We start from the raw sequence: 18814 nt of genomic DNA on the forward strand, positions 1-18814 counted from the left end.
AAAAGAATATATACTATATGATGCCATTTAGATATAACTCTAGAAAATACAAATTAATTTCAGTCACTGGACACAGACCACTGATTGCCTGGGGATGGGTGGGTGGCACAGGGGGTGGGGGACGACCAAGGGGCAGGAGGAAGGTCTGGGGGCGATAGATATGTTCGTTTTCTAGGTTGTGGTGATGGTTTCATGTGTGTATACAGATGCGTGTCACAACTCATCAAAGTGGACATTTTAAATATGTGCAGTTTATTGCATGTCAACTCTACGTCAATAAAGCTAGTAAAATGATAATTTCTAAACAGGAAAAACAAACACAACCAGGTATCTGCTGACTTCTCACTGGGGCCACCCTGGCTGTCACCGCTGTCCTGTCCTCCGGATCACCTCAGTGGCTTCCGCTCCCTGGTCACTCGACTCCTGCCTGGCCCTTCAGGCCCTTCTCACGCCTCTTCCCCTACTGCATGCCCCCCACTCGCTGCTCCTGTCCCCCGAAAGCCCCAGGCGTGCTCCCACCTTAGGGCGTGTGCCTGGGCTGCTCCTTCCGTCTGGAATCTTCTTTCCCAGAAACCCATATGCCCAACTGCCAGAACAACCTCAGGTCTTCATTCTGTCACCTTCTCAGTGGGGCCAGCCTCAATCACCCACTTAAAACCATGAGCCACCCTGCTCTCCACTCCTGACACGCCTTTCCCCGCTCAACTTCCCCCCCGTCACAGCACATACAATTTATTTTGGATTTTATTTGTTTCCCTCAACTGGCTGTATTTTTGTTATAGTTCATGAATGTAGCCTGAGGGCCCGTAGTAGGTGTTCAATAAACATCTGATAAAAGACTGCTTCGTGTGTACCAGGCAGTGCTCTAAGTGCTTTTCACAGGTCACAATAACCCCCAGAAGTGGCGCTGTAATGCTCTCCCCTTTACAGATGGGGAAACAGAGGCCCAGAGAGGTCGAGCAAGCCCAAGGTTGTGCCAGAGCCTTGCTGGGAACCAGCGTGCTCTGCCATCTCCTCCAGCCTTTGTGTCACGAGGTCACAGCTTCTGATCACACCTGGCATCTACAACCGATTCCTCCCAGCAACGAGAGTCCGGCACCCCGCACACACACCTCGAGCCCAGGAGTTGAACCGGATCTTGTAACAACAACAGAAATGATAAGCCTTCCTGGTTTCCCCGGGGTGCTCGCTCTGCCTTGGCCTGAAAGCAGTGTGAGGGAGCATCGACGGGTTCGTGAAACACAAACGGCTTCATGAGAAGCAGGTCGGGAGTTGGGGGGAGGGGGCGGCACGGGGGACCGTGGGCAGGACTCTAAAGGGAAGGGGGACACGCAGACCACACACGTGCTCTGTGTGGGGCTCCAGTCCTGCCCGACAGTGCCGAAATTCATAATGTCCTCAGGACGGAAATCACCACGGCTACAGCTAGTTTTAGTTCCCTCTGTCTGTCACTCAGGAATTCATCTATTCACAACTGATTATTCATCGAGTACTTACGGGACACCTACGGCATGCATGCCCATGCCAGGCACAGCAAGGAACAGAGTGCCTCAGCCACCTTCTTGGGACCCAGAGGCCCCGTGGTGCTGGCTCTGTCATTTGTCCTCCATTAGAACTGCTGGGAGGGATCTTGCAGACACGGAAGGGGTCTTGGTGGCATGGGGGCTGCTCCACTGGCTCCCTCCTCCTCTGCCACACCCCGGCCTCTCCCCGCCTCCTCTGAGCCAAGCGCCTTCCTTGTTCTGGTTCATCCCCACAGGTCAGGACTCTTGCCCCTGAACATGGGTCCCTGCAGCTGGGTGGCCCCTCCTGCCTGTCAGCCACCCCACTACTGCCCACACTGCAGCCTCTCAGAGCCTGCCCCTCACCAAGCCTGCTCCCCCTCTGCCCACTGCCTTCTCGGGAGGTATCTCCAAGCAGGTGTCCTGGGCGGGTGCTGTCAGGAGACCCAGTGAGGAAGGGGCAGAGCGCCTGCCAAAGACATGGTCCCTGTGGTCCAGGTGCTCGCGCTACTCCCCGCAGGTTCTCAGGGTGCCCGGTGCCATGTGCTACATACGCCTCAAGTCAGCAGTCAGGTTCAAGTTCTCACTCGTGACCTCAGGCACATCCCTTGCCCTCTTTGGACCTCTTGGTTTTATTCACTGAAAAAATGGAGCACATGTATCTAGTAAAACCCATGTTCTTTCCAGGTTTTATGAGCCTATGGTTTCCCAGAACATCTAGAAGACAGGTGTAGGGTGCACCCCGGGAGCTCAAACAGTGACCCCAAGTCAGCCCACTATCCTCTCCAAAGCTCTTTCTAATCAGAGTATTGTTTTTTTTTTCATTTCAGTTATTCAAAATAAGGACAAAGGACCCCAGGATGCCCATCGTGCAGAAGAGGAAGCTGGAGGGTCAGAGAGGTGCCCAAAGTCCCCAGGATAACAGCATAAACAGAAGTGATAGAGCTAGAACCATGGCTGCCAACCCATGTCCTGTGCTCTGTCCCCTGCCCTCCACGGCCCCTGCCCTGAGCCAGGCCCTTCCTGTGCTCTGTGTGCGTTGGGCAATGGATCAAATAGGATGGAAAACCTGCTCCTTGCTCCCCTTGTCTGCCTCTCTCCAGAGCCAAGTTGACCCCCCCAAGGTGGGACTAGTATGAGAGTCCTAGGTGTCAGCTCCAGGTGGACAAGGACAGACCTGGCTCGCTCTCCTCTGTAGCTCTCTCTCCTCTGTAGCCTCCATGGCGCCTGTCCTGGCACTGAGTGTACGCTCCTTAAATAGTTGCTCAGCGAACGGCTGGAGAAGAGTGGCCCTCGCCATGCGATGAGTGGCTGTGGTCTGCATTCCATGGTCACTCTGACCCTATGGCCCCATAAATAATCCCAAGGGCCCTTGGGTGCATGCACAGCCACACACACACACATCTGCTCACTGCCCTCCCTGGACACCAGCTGTCCCTCCAAACCAGCACTTCTCCAGCTCACTGGAGGAAAGGAGAAACTTTTTAAAAACCAATCCTTTGCGGACCAACACTTTTATAAAATACAATAAAAACTAATCACTAAAAACCGATTGTACTCTTGGAAATTGCAGCAATGTCAAATTACTACACGAGTTTCTAAGGACTATATTTAACTATGGTTTGTACTTATCCCTTCCAGGAAGGTGCCAGACTTCACATGGAAGGGGGCTACTCTAGATTTCTTCATTTCAGGGGCTCGGATCACCCCTCCCATCCCCACTTTACCTGACAACCCTCACCCTGCCACCTACACAGACCAGTCGCCAATTCCATCCTAATGTCTTGTTGGCGGGACCCCTCCTCTCCGGCCCCACGCTCCCAGCCACTCTTGTAGAAGCAGGGTGTTCCGCCTGGCACTGTCGTCAGCTCTGCATACGAATGTGCTCTCACCCCACAGTCCCTGTAAGCAGCTGCTCAGAAATCCTCGAATTCTGCCCTGTGGACAGCGGGTGCTCACTCATAGCGAGCTCTTATTTTTAACGCAAGACTTTTCCCTCTTAATCACAACAACCCTATGCAGTTGTTATCGGCCTCTTTTGTCAAAAATGGAAATTAAAGGACTCACCCAAGGTCACATTCCCAGAGACTCTCAGAATCAGAATTCCAACACAGGATTCCGATCAGTTCTGTCAGCCTCTGGAGTTCAAATGTTTAAATGTCTACACTGTATATTTGTTTGCTGATGGTAAAGGCATATCAGGCAAATGCAGATGATCAGAGCTAGCAACCTTATGACCTGAAAAGGTTAAGTTTAGACCAAAGGCGTTAAAAATGATTTAAAAAGGGATTTACAAAGCTAAAAGCTAAATGTAATAGAGACATAAAAATACAAACATTTATGCACCAAATAACATAGCATCAACCCCCATAAAGCAGAAATTATAGAATATTCAAGGAGAGATTGAAGCACATTGGAAACAGAAGATTTTAACCTGCTTCTCTCACTCAGTCCCTGACAGATCAAGCGAGCAAGAGTAAGAATCTTGAATAGTTTGCTGACTGTGAAGTTGATATAAACCCAACTACTCAGATATACGTGTAGTGAGATGCACCCCAAACGTCTACCCCATCCTCCATCTCACCTACTGTGCACTGAACTTCTCAGACAGACACACAGACACATTTAGATGTACACACAGCGGCACACACTCAGGGGTAAAAGTGTGAAAGCGTCTATACAAACTGTTACCATTCTCTAGACAATGAAAGGAGAAGTAAGTTTCCTTGTTCTTTTTGTTTCTATTTTCTAATTTGTCTACAATGAACGCATCTCACTTATGGTTTCTTGATATCGTTTTTTCAAGTGCAGGGCACATAGAATTCTAGTTAGTTAAAGGCTCACGTGACACAGATTTCGGTCAAGCGAAGCCTGCTTCCCATCTCTCTCTCCACGAGGGAAGTCAGAGGGTACAGCAAGGAGATGCATCATAGAAAGGGCCGAGCCAACAGTGAGCGCACAGGAAATTGCAGGTGTTGGCTGTACCACCTGTTTCCAGCATCTTTCACTGCAGCCACTGCCCGGTGAGTTCTCAGATCTCTCCTCCTCTTTCCCCCCGCCCTTGGCCCTGTCCCAGCACAGGTCCTCATCATCTTTTGCCAGGATTTAACCCTTCGGCCTAACTGGCCTCCCAGCTTCCGGTCTCTCTCAGCATCTCTGCCCTCTCCTCACCAACCGTGAACCTCCTCCGATGCTCTGGGAGTAAACTTTAAAAAAATACATAAATCCGAGCATGTCAACGCCCACTTCTCCTTCTTAAAACTTATCCGTGGCTACTCATTCTGCTTAGGATAAAATCCCCTGCCAACCTTTCTAGTGTCACTCTGGTCCCTCCTCCCTAAATCCAAGATATCTTGCATTCCAAATGATGCACTTCTCCCAAATTCTTCATATGCTTTCCTTTCGCTATACTTTTGCTCATGCATCTCCTTTTACCTCAATTAACATTAGGCTGCTTTTCTCTCTGCTTAAACCCTTCTTTCTTTTTAAGGTTTAATCCAAATATCACCTCCACTGGGAAGCCTTCCTTGATTGCCCCAGGCACAGCTCCCTTTGCTGAGCACCCTCAGTCCTGGTTCACAGAATCATTTCCCAAGATCCCGGTAGATCTCAGACTGACCCCACATCCTATCAAGCATATTAAAATACACCCTCATCACATAGTAAAAATAATCATTTGGCTATAAACAAATTTTAAAGGATTTTTGTGGGGTTTTTTTTGTTTGAAAATTTTTATTAATTTCTATTTTGCTATTTTCTTCACATATTTTGAAACTGGTACTTTTTTCTTAGTTCCCAAATGATTTTGCGGGCCAGTAAAAAGCCCTGAGCCTTCTCTGCCAAAGGTTAAAAAGATCTCACTGGTGCTGTCCCCACCCAACGCTGGCCGCTTCTGAATTAGGTGTTTATCTGTCTGTCTCCTCCTGGGTACCATGACCCTCAGAGTCAAGGGGAAGTTCTTGATTCCTCTCTATGACCCTGGTGGCCAGAAGACAGCCAGCATGAAGCAGGCACTCAGGTACTGTCCATGGAATGAGTATATTCATGAATTCCTCTAAAAATTTCACTTGTATGAATCTAATACAATGCAACTCATATTTATTTCTATATCTATCACTGTGTCTCTACAAAATAGTTCTATAATCTATATCTGTCCTCTCCAAAGATCTCTGTTCATGTCACACTGTTTGAGTGTCCAGCGTATATGCACTTGAAAACCTACTATGGACCTATGTTTTGAGCCTCAGATCCATGAAATAGATCCTATTATCCCTATTTGACAGATAAAGAAACGGAGGCTCAGAGTAGGGAACTAGCTTGCAAATGAGAGGTTGCAGGATGAGAAAGTGAACTCAGGACTGTCTGACCCCCAATCCTCCCACCACCTTCAACACCCCTCCCTTGCCAGCTGCAGGTCCTGCTGTCAGCCATCGCTTTGTACCTGCTTCTGTCCGTTCCTCTGCTTCCAGGCAAGACACAGACCCCACCTCCACCTCCACCCACACGCTTCATCGTGCCAGCAGTGGGGCTGTCTCAACACCATCACCTCATTCAATCCCAAAAATGTTTCTTGAGTATCTACTATGTGCTGAGCACTATGCTGAGAATAAGAGCTAAAATAATGAATGCCAAGGTCACCAGGCTGTGAGTTCCTCAAGATCAGGGACCCAGCCCAGAGCAGAAGGACAGTGAGTGGGACCTTGTCAGCCCACCCTTCACTTTGAGGATGTTGGAGAATGTCACATTCAAAGACCCATCACATCTCCCAAGCTAGGCAGGGACCTCCTGGGCTGTCCTACCTCTTACCCATGTTAAATCTCTTTCTCTGGGCTAGGGGCGCCAGCCACCCTAGACTCCTACATGGGGTTTGAAGAAGAGCATAGGGACAGGCCTGGCCCACCTCCCAGGGTCTCAAGACCAGAGGGTTCATGGTGTGTCCCAAAGTGATCTGCCTAATAAACCCCCATAATTGTAGGGTACTTTATAGTTTGTAAAAAGCTCCACCTCCTTTCTTTCAATAGATCCTCTCCCCATCTCAGCTAGAGGCAAGGAATCATCCAGTCTACTTGGCTCCTAGAGGCCGAGTTCGGGCCGGGACCCAGGAGTCCAGATCCAGCCCCGAGCAGGGGAATCTTCTCAGACAGACACGTAAGCTCTGTCCATCTCTCTGGCCCAGAAAGGCCCTTTGCTTAACTTCAGCTCCCTGTCTGTGCCATAAGGGGGCACGGTGGGACAACCTCTAAGATCTCTTCAGGTTTCAACATGCCCACAATCTACCATGGTGAGGAAGGCTGGCTGTGTTACCAAGGAGGAAACTGAGGCATGGAGCTTTCCAGAGCTCTCGCAGTGGCTGCACACTCTGTCCCCACACCATGCTGTCAGGGCAAAAGGCACCGTGTTCCAGCAGGACCAGGAGCGTAAGTCACCAGGTATGGAAATGATGCTGGCACTATGGAGGTTTGGGGGCCGGAAAACTCGCCCCCACCAAAATCACAGCCAGGATTCCTAAGATTAGCCCAGGGGGGCACAGGCTGCCAGGGGCAGATTCAGACAGTCAAATGCGCACGTTGTGCCTTTCAGCCCAAGGGCACTGGAAGCGCCCAGACCTCCAATAATCATCATTAAATCATCACAGTAAAAATAACAGCAGCTCTCAGCAGCTTGCTCTTGTGTCGGGCCCTTCACACCTGCTACCTTGTCTTACCTCACAACGAAGCTGCCCGTTGAGTATCGGACAATGTCCTATCCCGGGGCTGGAGAGACTAAGGAGCTCAGCCCCAGGCCACGCAGGTGGGAAGTGGGCACCCTCTCTGACCACCGCAGGGGCCCCCATCTTCGCCCGGTGGCTCTGTCTGCCCCACACAGTCGAGGAGGTTTTCATTTCAGCTGAGAGGCCTGGCTGACACCTGGGAGGCCGTCGGTGGGGCAGAATCATGGTGCTGGGCTAAGAGGCAGTTGGCCCAGAGGCAGGTGGGTGCCCTCTGGGGCCTCAGCCTGAACATCCTCAAAACCAGAAATTTCACCTAGAGGTTCTCCAAGGCCCTTCCTTAAGCTGTGACATTCAAGATGTCTCCTGAGGCCTGTAGAAACACACTCACAAGCCATGGCCTAGCTGGCATGGATGAAGGAGGCTGAGCTCCTGTGGTGGCTGAAGGGCCCCAGTGCCCCCGTGTACAGGCAGCTGAAGATGCCTTTGGTCATCCAGCTGGAACATGTCTCAGCTCATCTGCAGCCAGGCCACTGGACCCTGGGACAAACGGTACAACCCGGTCACCCAAGCTAGCTCTCCACAGCACCGGCCTCAGGACTGTTCCCATAGGGAACACCAGGGACCCCTAGGCAAAGATGGGGCCAAACTTGGGGGCATCCCGGAGAGTGGGCCATCAGCCCGCCCCGACAGGCCCACAGCCTGGGCTGGGCTCCAGGCCTCAGGGGAAACAGTGACACATGGGGGCGGGAGGTACAGCCATCTTGGGAAAGGGGGAGGACAGAAGGGGGAGACCTTTGCTAAGGGGATCACAGGAGAGGGCTCTATCCCGAGGTGGGACAGGGGTACATCTGTGATGAAAAGCAGGGCTCCCATCTTAGGGCCGTGGGCCCGCCCACCAGGACGGGCTCCTGTTACCAGCGGACCCTGATGCCCTTCCTCTGACATCTCTGCCTCAGGCCTCTCCCTGCCCCCCCCCCAACTCTTTCTTTTTCTCTCCCCCTCTCGCCCTTGCATTCCTCTGGGAGCTGATCAGGGCTTGAATGACACCCCAGATGACTCTTTGCTATTAATTCCCACACACAGAATGGGCCTCTTGTTCTCCTCTCCTGGAGGAACAGCCGTGGCCAAAGCCATCCCAAGAGTTCCTGACTTAACCCTTCTGGCTGCTCCTCTGCATGTCTCCACACCCGGGGCCATGCGGGCGGTGGGGTGGGGTGCAGAGAAGGAGTCTGGAAGAAATAGGGGCTCTTCCGGCCCAGAGCTCCTGGGGTGAAGTCCCTGGGATGGGAGCAGGACCACCCAACTTCCCCAGGAGCCTGACCCAGCTTCTTGCCTGAGGCTCTGGGCCAGGCCCTGGTGGCCAGAAGGCCTCTCTACCAGAGCATGGAAGGCCCAGGGCCTACAGCCTCCCCCAGGACCAGCCTGGTGCCTCTGGCCCCCAGGGAGGCTCCTTGGGGAGGCGGGGAGTGAGGGGCGGTAGGGTAGGCTCAAGAGGCGTCGGCCCTTGGCCCTACCCCAGCCCTGAAAGAGTTAACAGGACTGGAGGCCAAATGCCACCTGTCCTGGCAGGTCACCGAGGCAAAACAAGAGGTGATTCTTCTGAGCCTGCTGGACAGAGGAAGAACTGGCCTGCTGAGTCAAAGCCCACCATTCCCTTCATTCCCTGTCCCCACTCCTGTTCCCACTCCCGCCCTGTCCCAGACACAGGGCCTCTGAGGGGGCCCTCAGAAGCAGTGGCGTTAAGCTAGGAATACGAAGAGGAAGATAGACTGCTGGGCAGAGGCCCGAGAGAGCAGCAGGGTGATCAGGCCATGGCTGTGGACCAGGCAAGGTGGCTTGAGGAGAAGCAAGCTGGAAACGTGGTCACGGAGCCCTCAGCCCTGAAAGCCACTCTGCGATCATTTGCACAAATCCTGGTTTCTCTAAGCTGTCACATCTCGCTCACTTTACCGGGACCCTCCCCACATTTCCAAGTAGGGACAAGGCAGATGAGGGATGTGGAGGAGGGGCACAGAGGCAGAGAAATGTGGGGGGTGAGGAGCAGAGTCAGGGGCTAGAGAGAGAGGGAGAGCAAGGACAGACACAGAGACGGCCAGAAAGGGAAAGACAGTGCGAGACAGAAGCAGCCGACTGTGGGGTGAGCACTGGGAAGGCTCCTAGAGGGAGGAAGCTGTAGACGGAGAGAAGAGGACGCAATGGCAAGAGAGAAGGTGATCAAGGCAGAGAGAAAAGCGGAAGAGGGAGAAAGCAAAGGCTTAAAGGAAGAGGAGGAGGAGGAGGAGGAGGAGGAAGGGGCAGCCCTGGCTGCTGCTGCTCCGGCCCCTCCCAGGCTCCGTTGTGAGCTGACTGGTCTGCACAGCCCCTGCCCGGCTCCCTGTTCCCTGTGCAGCTACTGTGCTCCAGCACAGGAGGACGAGGTCTTCCTTCGCCTTAGTGAGGCTGGCAGTGCCCACCTGCTCGGGGACCGAGCAGTGACGAGGGCACCACGAAAGCGCAGGGGGATGCCTGCCCGAGGTGGGAATTTTGAGGCCGGGGAGGGGGGGGCCTTAGAGATCATCTATTCCAATAGTTCCCACGCCAGCTGCATCATAATCTCAGTGGAGCTTTTACAAATAGATTCCCACCCAAATCTAAGACGCGGAATGGAACCTGGGGATCTGTATTCATAGTATTTACAAGCTCCAGTGAGCTGGTGGCAACCCTAGATTTGGGCCGCACTGAAAGATGAGGATGCTGGTGGCCACCCAAGGTTTCACGGCTCTGTAATCCCCTACAGAGCCGGGACTCACAATGAGGCCTCCCAGGTCCCAGCCCGTGCTGCTGGGCGGGTCCGCCCTGTGCCAGGCAAACAGGAAGGACTTCGGTGGCAATGCCCTCTCCCTTTCCCTCCATCCTCGAGGCCCAGGCCCAGCTCTTCAGGGGCTGCCAGGGCAGCTGCCATTCTGAGGCCCACAAATCAAATGGGAGGAAGGCGTTGAGCCAGAATGGGATTTCTGTCCTCATTTCCCTTCCCCTACTCGCCCCACCCCTCCCCATTCCCCTAGTGCCTAGGGCTGCGAGCTCTAGCCAGAGATGGGGGTGGAGGGTGGGGCAGGAGGGAGAGGGGAAGACTGGGTGCTTCCTTCCCCTCTTCCTTCTCCTTGGGCTCAGGGCTGGGTCCTCTGGGGCAATGGCGTCTAAAGCTGACAGATCTGCCCTGCCCTTCCTGCCTGCTGGAGGAAGGGGTGGAGCCGGCTGGGGAGCTGGCTCAGATCCCCCATCCTTTTCTTCTCCTGCCCTAGGTCCTCCAGGGCTTGGTGTCCCACTAAACCCAGCCTGTCTCTGCAGGAGCCCCTATTTCCAAAAGAGAGAAGAGCACTGGAAATCAAGACGCCCGCCTCCATTACGTAAGACCGTGGACAAGTCTCCAATCTCTAACCCTCAGCCTCCCTCCTAGCTCTCCTCACCTCTCCAGACCTCCCCTTGCTCCTCCCCATCCATCCTCCCCACGAGGCTACATTCATTCATTCATTCACTGGCCACCTCCAGTGTGCCACGCACTCAGCTCACCAAGGATTCATGAATGCAACATCCTGAGGGAAGACAGACAACAAATTTCACAGTAAAATACATAATATATAGTGTATATAATAATACTATGTAATCTATATTATAGTATGTAATATAATATGTAAATATAATATGTAAGTAGATATGTACTAATAATAAATAATCTCACAGTAAATATATAATCTAAAATGGCAATGAGCGCTATAAGGGAAAAGACCAGCATGCTGTGGAGAAAATGACTGATCCTGGAGGGTGGGGGAGCTGTCTCTGAGACGGGAGCTTCAGGCTGAGCCCAAAAGAGAAGCCAGCACACGGAGAGGAGCCGGTGGAGGAGGAGTCAGCAAAGAGCCGTCTCCTGCGGAGGCTCAGAGGCAGGAAGCCCCTCCTGAGTTTAAGGAGGTGGAAGAGCACACTCTGGCCGGAGGAGTCCCAGGAGGAGAGTGGGGCCAGGTCCAGCTGGGCCTGGCTGAAGACTGGGATGTACATCCTAAGAGAGAAGGAAGCATGTGTTCGATCTGTCCTTGATGGGAAGTTTCCTTTACCTCTGAGCACACCTGTCTGCCGCTTCTGTGTGCCTTAGAACAGAAGAGTGAAGGGCTGACTGTGGGGAGCAAATTGAGTCCTGCCCCCGAAGAGCTAACGGGAATGATGTGGCCCAGGCCAGGGGACAGGCTCTCTGGGGAGAGGAGAAGAGGGGAAGGGCTCGTAGTGGGTCAACCAGCATTTACGGAGCACCTACTGTGTGCTCACAGGTCCAGCCCTGAGCAGCTGCCTCGGGGAGACAAGACCAGATGTAGGCCTTTTCCGATAACCCCTAAAATCTTGAGAATGAAAGAACCCCTGGAGATCTAGAGGCCACTCCCTCACTGTACGGATGAAGGAACGAGTGACCCCAGAGAGGGCGGCTGACTTCTCCAAGGTCACACGGCAAGACTCGGGACCTCATCAGGGTCAGGAGCAGCTCGCCTCACTGCACCGGCTGAAACCAAGACTCCCTCTCAAGGTTGCAGCCCCCCGATGGGAGACATTCAAACAGACTGCACGCCTGGCCACCTGGTGGGGCAGCGAGACAAACAGCCTGGCAGCCCCACGGGATGTGGCACTGTCTGCTCGCACCAAAGCACCTGGACACGTGAGCAGCCCACCCCAGGGCTGTGTGCAGGCCCCTTGCTCTCATCACAGTCCGTGCATCTCTTCCCCCCAGAAAGGGAAGAGATTTCCCCAGGTGTTATTATTTCCAAAACGTTATTATACCCAATACATTAGTCACCCTACCTGGGAGATGCTGGCCTTCGACCAGCAGTTGCGATGATGAGAGAGAAAGTACTATGTCTACCTTTTGTCTCAGGCACTCGGCTCAGCACTTGCTATCTCTTGGGAGATTTTTTTTATTTTTTTATTTTTCATTTTTGCGACATTCCCACAAGGCAGTACTATTATCCTCATTTTAAAAACCAGAAAATTGAGGTGCAGGAAAATGACGTGCTGGTCCAATCTCATCACTGGTCCAGGGCAAGGACCGGATTTGTACCCTGTCGCTCTGGCTCCAGATCTGAGGCTCGTCAGAACCGTCTCCTTTTTTTAATTATAAAGTGACATCATTCAAAGGACAAGGTAACCTTATCGGGGGCCTCCCCCTGGAGCTCCACAAACACTAGGATCCCACTGGATCACTCCATTTTCACTCTTGGGGGACGGAGGATTCGCTCGCTGTGCCACCCTCAGTGGGCGTCCATTCACGCCCAGCCCAGCCCCCCGCCCTTCGGTGCCTACAGCCCTGGTCCCGGGTTATGCCTTGATGGCAGTGAAATGGCAGGGACTCGGGAGTGGGAAGACCTGGGTTTTGCCAGTCACCTCGTAAACCGGGCAGCCTGGACGAGCCCCTCCCCCCAGGCTGCCCAGCTGTCTGCCAGCGAAGGAAGGACAAAGGCCTCTCATTAGTCACACGCAGCCCACTCTGCGCCCCACCGTAGCAGTCCCCTCCGGCGGCGGCACCAAGGGTCCCATCGGATAAAGGCCACTCTCGGCCTTCCCTGACCTTTCCTTTCTTTCCTCCTCCTGCCCACCATTCTCTTCATCCCCACGCATGTCTGCCCCACACTGCCTGCTAAGTGTGTGGGAACGTATGAATGAATGAATGACTTGTCAACAGGCCCCTCCGAAGACAAACCGAACACTCACCCCTCTTCGTTACCCCACAGACAGCAGAGCCTTGCCTACAGTGGGTCCTCAGAAAACCTGGGTGCAAAATGTTATGGCAGAGAGGTCCAGTTCCATGACTAAAGAGTCACGTGACCACAGTCAATCAGTCAGTCCCTTCTCCTTCTGCTTTTGTTCAATGGGATGACTATCCTGCCCAGGCTCTGCCAGCCCTCAGGGTCACTGGGAGTCAATGGGAGAACTTCCCAGAACAGCACTTCAGCAGGATAAGAAGCAACAACTACTATCAAACCCAAGGTCAACCTACAGATCCCCGAGATGCAAATAACAGCTGCCATTTACATAGCCCCGTTATGTGCCAGGCACTGTCCTAAGTGTTTACATACATTATCTGGCTTAATCCTCACCACAACCTGGAAAGAAAATGAGACTCAGAGACATTAAGTCATTTGCCACGGACACACAGCTAATAGGTGGGGGCGCCAGGAGTCAAACCTGGAGCTGTCCGGCTCGAGAGCACCACTCCTAGCTGTCTAGGTGTGTTCGCCTACCGGCCGGCAGGTCATTCATTCATTTGCATCACTGTGCATCTTCTATGTGCCAGGCATCATGGAGGAAGGCGACACAGACCAAGTTCACGGGCACAAACCCCAGCAGTCCCGGTGTCCTGCTGAAAAGGCGAGGGAGGCAGGAGGCAGGGGAGGCTCCGGGCCTCAGCCAATCGGCAAGGTGTCCCATGGACAGGGATGGGCCTGTTGGGGCTTGGGCCACACTTGGGAGTGGGGAGAGTGGATGTGGCCACAGCTTAGGTCAAGAGTGGGAGCAGGTGGGGTGTGGGACTTGGGGAGCCCTGCGTTGGGATTGCAGGGGGGTGAGGGATTGAGGGCGGTGTCCTAAGGGACGCCCAGGCCCTCCCTGGGTCAGAGCTTCGCACAGAGTACGTCACCTTCTCAACTCTTGGGAGAGAGGAAAGGACCAGCGTGGGAGGAAAGGCATTAGGAGGAGAAGTCGGAATCGGGGATAAGAATTTTAAACAAAGACTCATTTCTTAACTGCAGAACTTAGAGTTGTTAACGACTTAACAGGCCCTGTATCTCTAAAAAAGAGGAAGCGGAGAGCAGAGTCTCCCACACTTATTTCCCCACAAAATTGTCTTTCAGGAGATGCAGTCGATGTCTGAGGAACTCCTGAGAGGCCACCTTGGAGACCCTAGGTCAGGCGTTGGCCTCTTGTGAAATATAATTCATGGACTATCAAATCTGGAAACACCTCCAGAGATAACTTGGCCTGCCCCCCACTTTACGGATGAGAAACTGAAGCCTAAAGAAGGAAGAAGGTGGCCGAAGCAACACAGGGCCTCCACAGCCCCGCTGGGACTTGACCCCAGCCCTTGGGGCTTTGGTCACCCGTTTGGCTATAAAGGACCTCGGCTGAGCCACGGTTCTGGGTCTTCACGTAGGTATCTCCCATCAGACTCTAAGCTCCCCAAGGCCAGGCTCTGGCCTCCGTCACCTTCCCGCGCGGGCTCCTGGCCCAGTGCTCTGCACAGACGATACGTTCACGAAAGTTCACCACAACGTGAGACGTTCGGGGAGACGGCAGGAAAGGCTTTCTGGCAGCTGGGTTTGGGTGACAGGAACGAGCAGTCTCCTTCTCTCAGGGCTTCGAAGAAGAGGGCAGAGGCCAGCTGCCCCCAGGCAGCGCTGGGCACCAGCTCCGGCTTCCTTGTTCCCGGAGAGGGCGGGGCTGGGAGGGGAAGGAAGACTGAGGCCCCAGGAGCTGCCTTCCTGGCCCGAGTCCGGGACGCTACGCTTGGACCAGAAACAGGGACTGGCGAGAGCCCCTGTTGGGACAGGCCCGGGAATGCTGTGCTCCTCCCCAAGAGCTCAGGTCCTCCACCTCTGAAAGCCTCTCCTGCCCACTCCGGCCTCCCTGACCTTTTTCTCCTTAGAACTATGACAGCGACTCAACTCAGGGGAGACTCCCAGAGGCCTCGTTGGGCCTTGGAGAAGCTGAGACCAAGAGGAAGACATGGCCCGGCTCTCGGGGGGCTCTCGGGAGGAAGTGGAGACTGGCCTGGATGCCGGGCTTGCGTGCGAGGAGGTGAGGCAGACACAAAATGTCCGTCTCACCTCCACGGGAAAGTCATACAGGAAAAGAATTCCAACCGAGGCATCCAGGAGTGCATTCCTGAAGGGAGGGCCTCTGAGCTGGGCTGGAAGCAGTGGAGGGTGGCAGAGCAAGTGGAAAAGCCTGCGGGGGAGAGTGGGGGACCGGCCTGCATGACCGTGCCTGGCCAGGGTCTAATGGCAGCGGAGCCGAGTGGTCTGAGCCTGGGGCTTGGAAGGTAAACTGCAGGTGTCAGCCCCGCCCTCCCGCATCGGCTGAGCTCTGGCCCATCACTGAGCCTCTTTGCGCCTCAGTTCCCTTCCCAGAAGGAGAATAATAACAGCTCCTGCTCATAGGGCTGTTGAGAGGATCGAATGAGTCCAGTGACAGGGGTGCTCAGGGCCCGGCCGGCCAAAGGGGCGGCTCTAGAAGTTAGGAGCGTAGGCCAGGGAAGCTCACCCATGAGAGACTGAAGTTGGGTGTCGACGGGCAGGTCACAAACCCCCAAAGGCAAGGCCGTAGTGGCTGCTCAGTAAATACTTATGCACTTGAACTGAAGCGAGTACTTTTCCCCACCCCCCAGTACATAAATTACTTTTACTAATTACCATGCATTGAGTACTTACTACATACCAAACACTGAGCTAAGTACATATGTGTGTGTGTTCTTATTTAATTCTTCCATCCACTTGAAAATACAGTGATACATGCAATTATCGACATTTTACATATGCAAAAACCAGGTCCTGAGAGGTTAACAGCATAATTTGCCCACGGCCACGTGGATTACTACTGGCAGGATTGTCTTGCCTTACTCCAAGTCCAGTGCTCTTTCTCCTGTACCCCAAACTGAGAAGAACACAGCCTGTCCAGAGGTGGGGATGGCCTAAGAAACATTCGAGGGAGCACCCACACACTCCCGACATACTCACCCAGCTAAGCTTCTGTCCAGGTCACTACTATACCCTTGACCCCTGACCCATGCCCCTCAGTCCTTCCTCTCCCCAAAGCACAGCCCCTCCCCTGCCATACCCCAGTGTAACTGAGCTTCTGGCCCCCAGCCCTCTCCCCCTCCCTGGAAGTATTGTGTCCTGAAGGGGTCATCAGAGCCCCAGGCCTCCAGAGAGCTGAATAAGGGTGAGCAAGGCCCTAAGGGAGCTTCAAAAAGTAAACATCTGGACACCGTGCCCAGAAATTCAGAATTAGCCAGTCTGTGGTGGGATCTGGGCTTCAGTATTCTTTAAAAAAAAAACTCCTTTCAATTCTAAAGCGCAGCCAAGAGCTAGAACCAGTGCTCTAGGTAGCTGCCAGGGATCTGGTCAGAAATGCAGAATCTCAGGCCCCACCCCGGACTCAAAGAATGGGAGCCAGGTGGTTGTGTACCTTCACGTTGAGAAGCACTATCCTAGGCCAACTCTGTCTCCAAAACCGGTGGCTAGGGGTGCGAGGGCCCCACAGGAGATGGCAGTGTGTGTCTGAGGTGCTGGGAGCGGGCACAGGCCTGCGGGAACACAGGAGACAGCCTGGACCATGCAGCGCCATCCGCAGCACACCTAAGGGCGGTGGAGTGCTTTCTCAGGGTGGCCCATCCGGTCCCCAGCCCTGTGCTCTGAGGGAGTGGGGAAAACGGTCTCACGCCCACCTGGGGAAACTGAGGCTGGAGCAAAGGCTTGACTTAACCAGCACCGCCCCTCACCCCCACGCAGCCCCTGGCTCTGGGAAAGGCACTTTTCCCCACCTCATCTCAGTGTGTCCTAGGAGAGAGGGAGGGCAGGAGGGTGATCATTGCCCCAGGTGACAGATGAGAGATGGGGCCCAGGGCAGAGAACCAAGGGCGGAGCCTTACACAAAGCAGGACCAGTGCCCTGGGAAGAGGGCGCAGGGAGCTAAGGGGTTAAGGGTCACTGCTGACCAAAGCAGCTCTGCCAGGCGGGGTCATCAGTGGGCCTTACGTTTGATTGACAGAATTTCATTCTTTCCCCTCCTCTCAGGGGCCAGCTGAGGAGTAAGTCTGGGACCAGTGTCAACGGCACCCAGGGTGAATCCCAGGGAAGCCCTGGCACTCCCAAAAGCCCCCTCCGCCCAGGGACGGAAGCCTGAATCTCCACCAGCACACTCACACTTTGAGGCCCTCTCTGCTGGGGAGAGAGGACGGGCACAGAGCCCGTCACCACGCCTCACTGAGGATGGGCGGACTGGATTGGGATGTGGTGAGGGAAGGGCCCTGACCAGCATCTCTGAGGAAGGGTCAGGAATGAGGGGGAAAGGGACCCCTCCACCCCTCCAGCAGGGAAGGGAGCAAAAGGTGGTGCTGGCCCCCCTGGTTGTCCTGCCAAGGGTAGAGGCCCCCGGGTGTCTTTGCTGAGGACCCTGCTCCCCTCTCCAAACGCCCTGTTCTCCAGGAATGAACATGGGCCTTCGCCCTCCCCTGCTGGAGAAAGCTGGGCCCCCAGAGCCTGGGATGGGATGGAGGGGATCGCAGCTGCCAGCAGGGTGGGTGGGTGGGTGGAGGAACGTGTTCACAGTAGGGGGTCCCCACCCCCCACAGCCCTGGGCATCTGACAGCCCTTCCCTCCAACCCCTGAGGGCCCACCTGCCTCATCTAGCACCTCTCAGCAGGAAACCCAAGCACAGCACTGAGGAAACTGGAGGAGAGAGGGACAGAGGGAAAGAAACAGAGGGAGGAGAAGAGAGAGGCCCCTCTCTGTCCACTGCGGCTTCCCTGCAGACCCAGAGCGCCCACTGCCATCCCCACCCCCATCCTGGCACAGCTGGGCCAAGAAAGATGAGGGAGGGGGCGGGGGAGTCAGAGAAGGGAGCTGTGGGACCCCACACCCAACTCCCAGCCCTGGGCTCTCACCGTCCACGGCCACCTCTCCCTGCCCCAGGGGTCTCAGGATGGAGTCGCAGACACCGTGCGGGGCGGAGAGGCCCTTTACTCAAAGAGATAGGAACCAAGGGTGGAAGGGTGAATGGGGACCCACCGGGATCGAGAGATGCCAGGCAGGCGGGCAGCGGGCAGGCAGCAGCGGGTGTCGGAGACTGCTGCGGGCAGCCGGACACAACCGGCTGGATGCTCGTCCCTCCGTCCCTCTGTCCATCCAGGGCGGCTCCTCTCTGGGCGGTTCTGAGGCCAGGCGGGCGCTGTTAAAAAGCTTTTTATGTGTGTGTGTGTTAATCACATGATTGCCGTTCACCTGTATTTCGAACAAAGACAGCTCACTGTTTCAAGGCCCCGAACAAGAGTCTGGGCACAGGGAAGAGAAGGGAGGCGGGGGGAGGAGGGTTGGCAGCGCCGGGGGTGGCGTCGAGGAAAACTGGGGGGAGATTGTCCAAGGCCGGCAAGCGGGAGAAAGAGAAAACCCTTATCAAACTCCTAATTCACTGGGCTCCGAGGCCCCAGACACACTGGCCCGATTGTCTGGCTGGTTGTGTGTGCGAGCATGCGTGTGTGTGTGTGTGTGTCCGCTCCCCCCACCCCCAACATGCCTTCGCCTCGTGTGACTACCTCATTGTGTCCCATTACCCACCCCCCTCCACTCCCTTGGCCCTTCTCGAGCATGAGGCCTTGCCTGGACCCCCTTTCCAGCCCTACTCCAGACGGGACTCCCTTGGGGTGGGCTGGGGGCTTTGCCCAGCTGCTGAGGAGCTGAGAACCATACCTGGTGGCCAGTGTGGACCAGGCTCCTTCTGTCCCTCCATGCATGCCTCACTGCCTCGACACCCACCCACTGAGGAGACAGGCTGTGACCTTTGGAAGAGAGACCTAGGAAAGAGGAGAGAA

This window comes from Pteropus medius, unplaced genomic scaffold (assembly GCF_902729225.1).
Source record: "Pteropus medius unplaced genomic scaffold, Ma_sr-lr_union100, whole genome shotgun sequence".
Taxonomy (NCBI): domain Eukaryota; kingdom Metazoa; phylum Chordata; class Mammalia; order Chiroptera; family Pteropodidae; genus Pteropus; species Pteropus medius.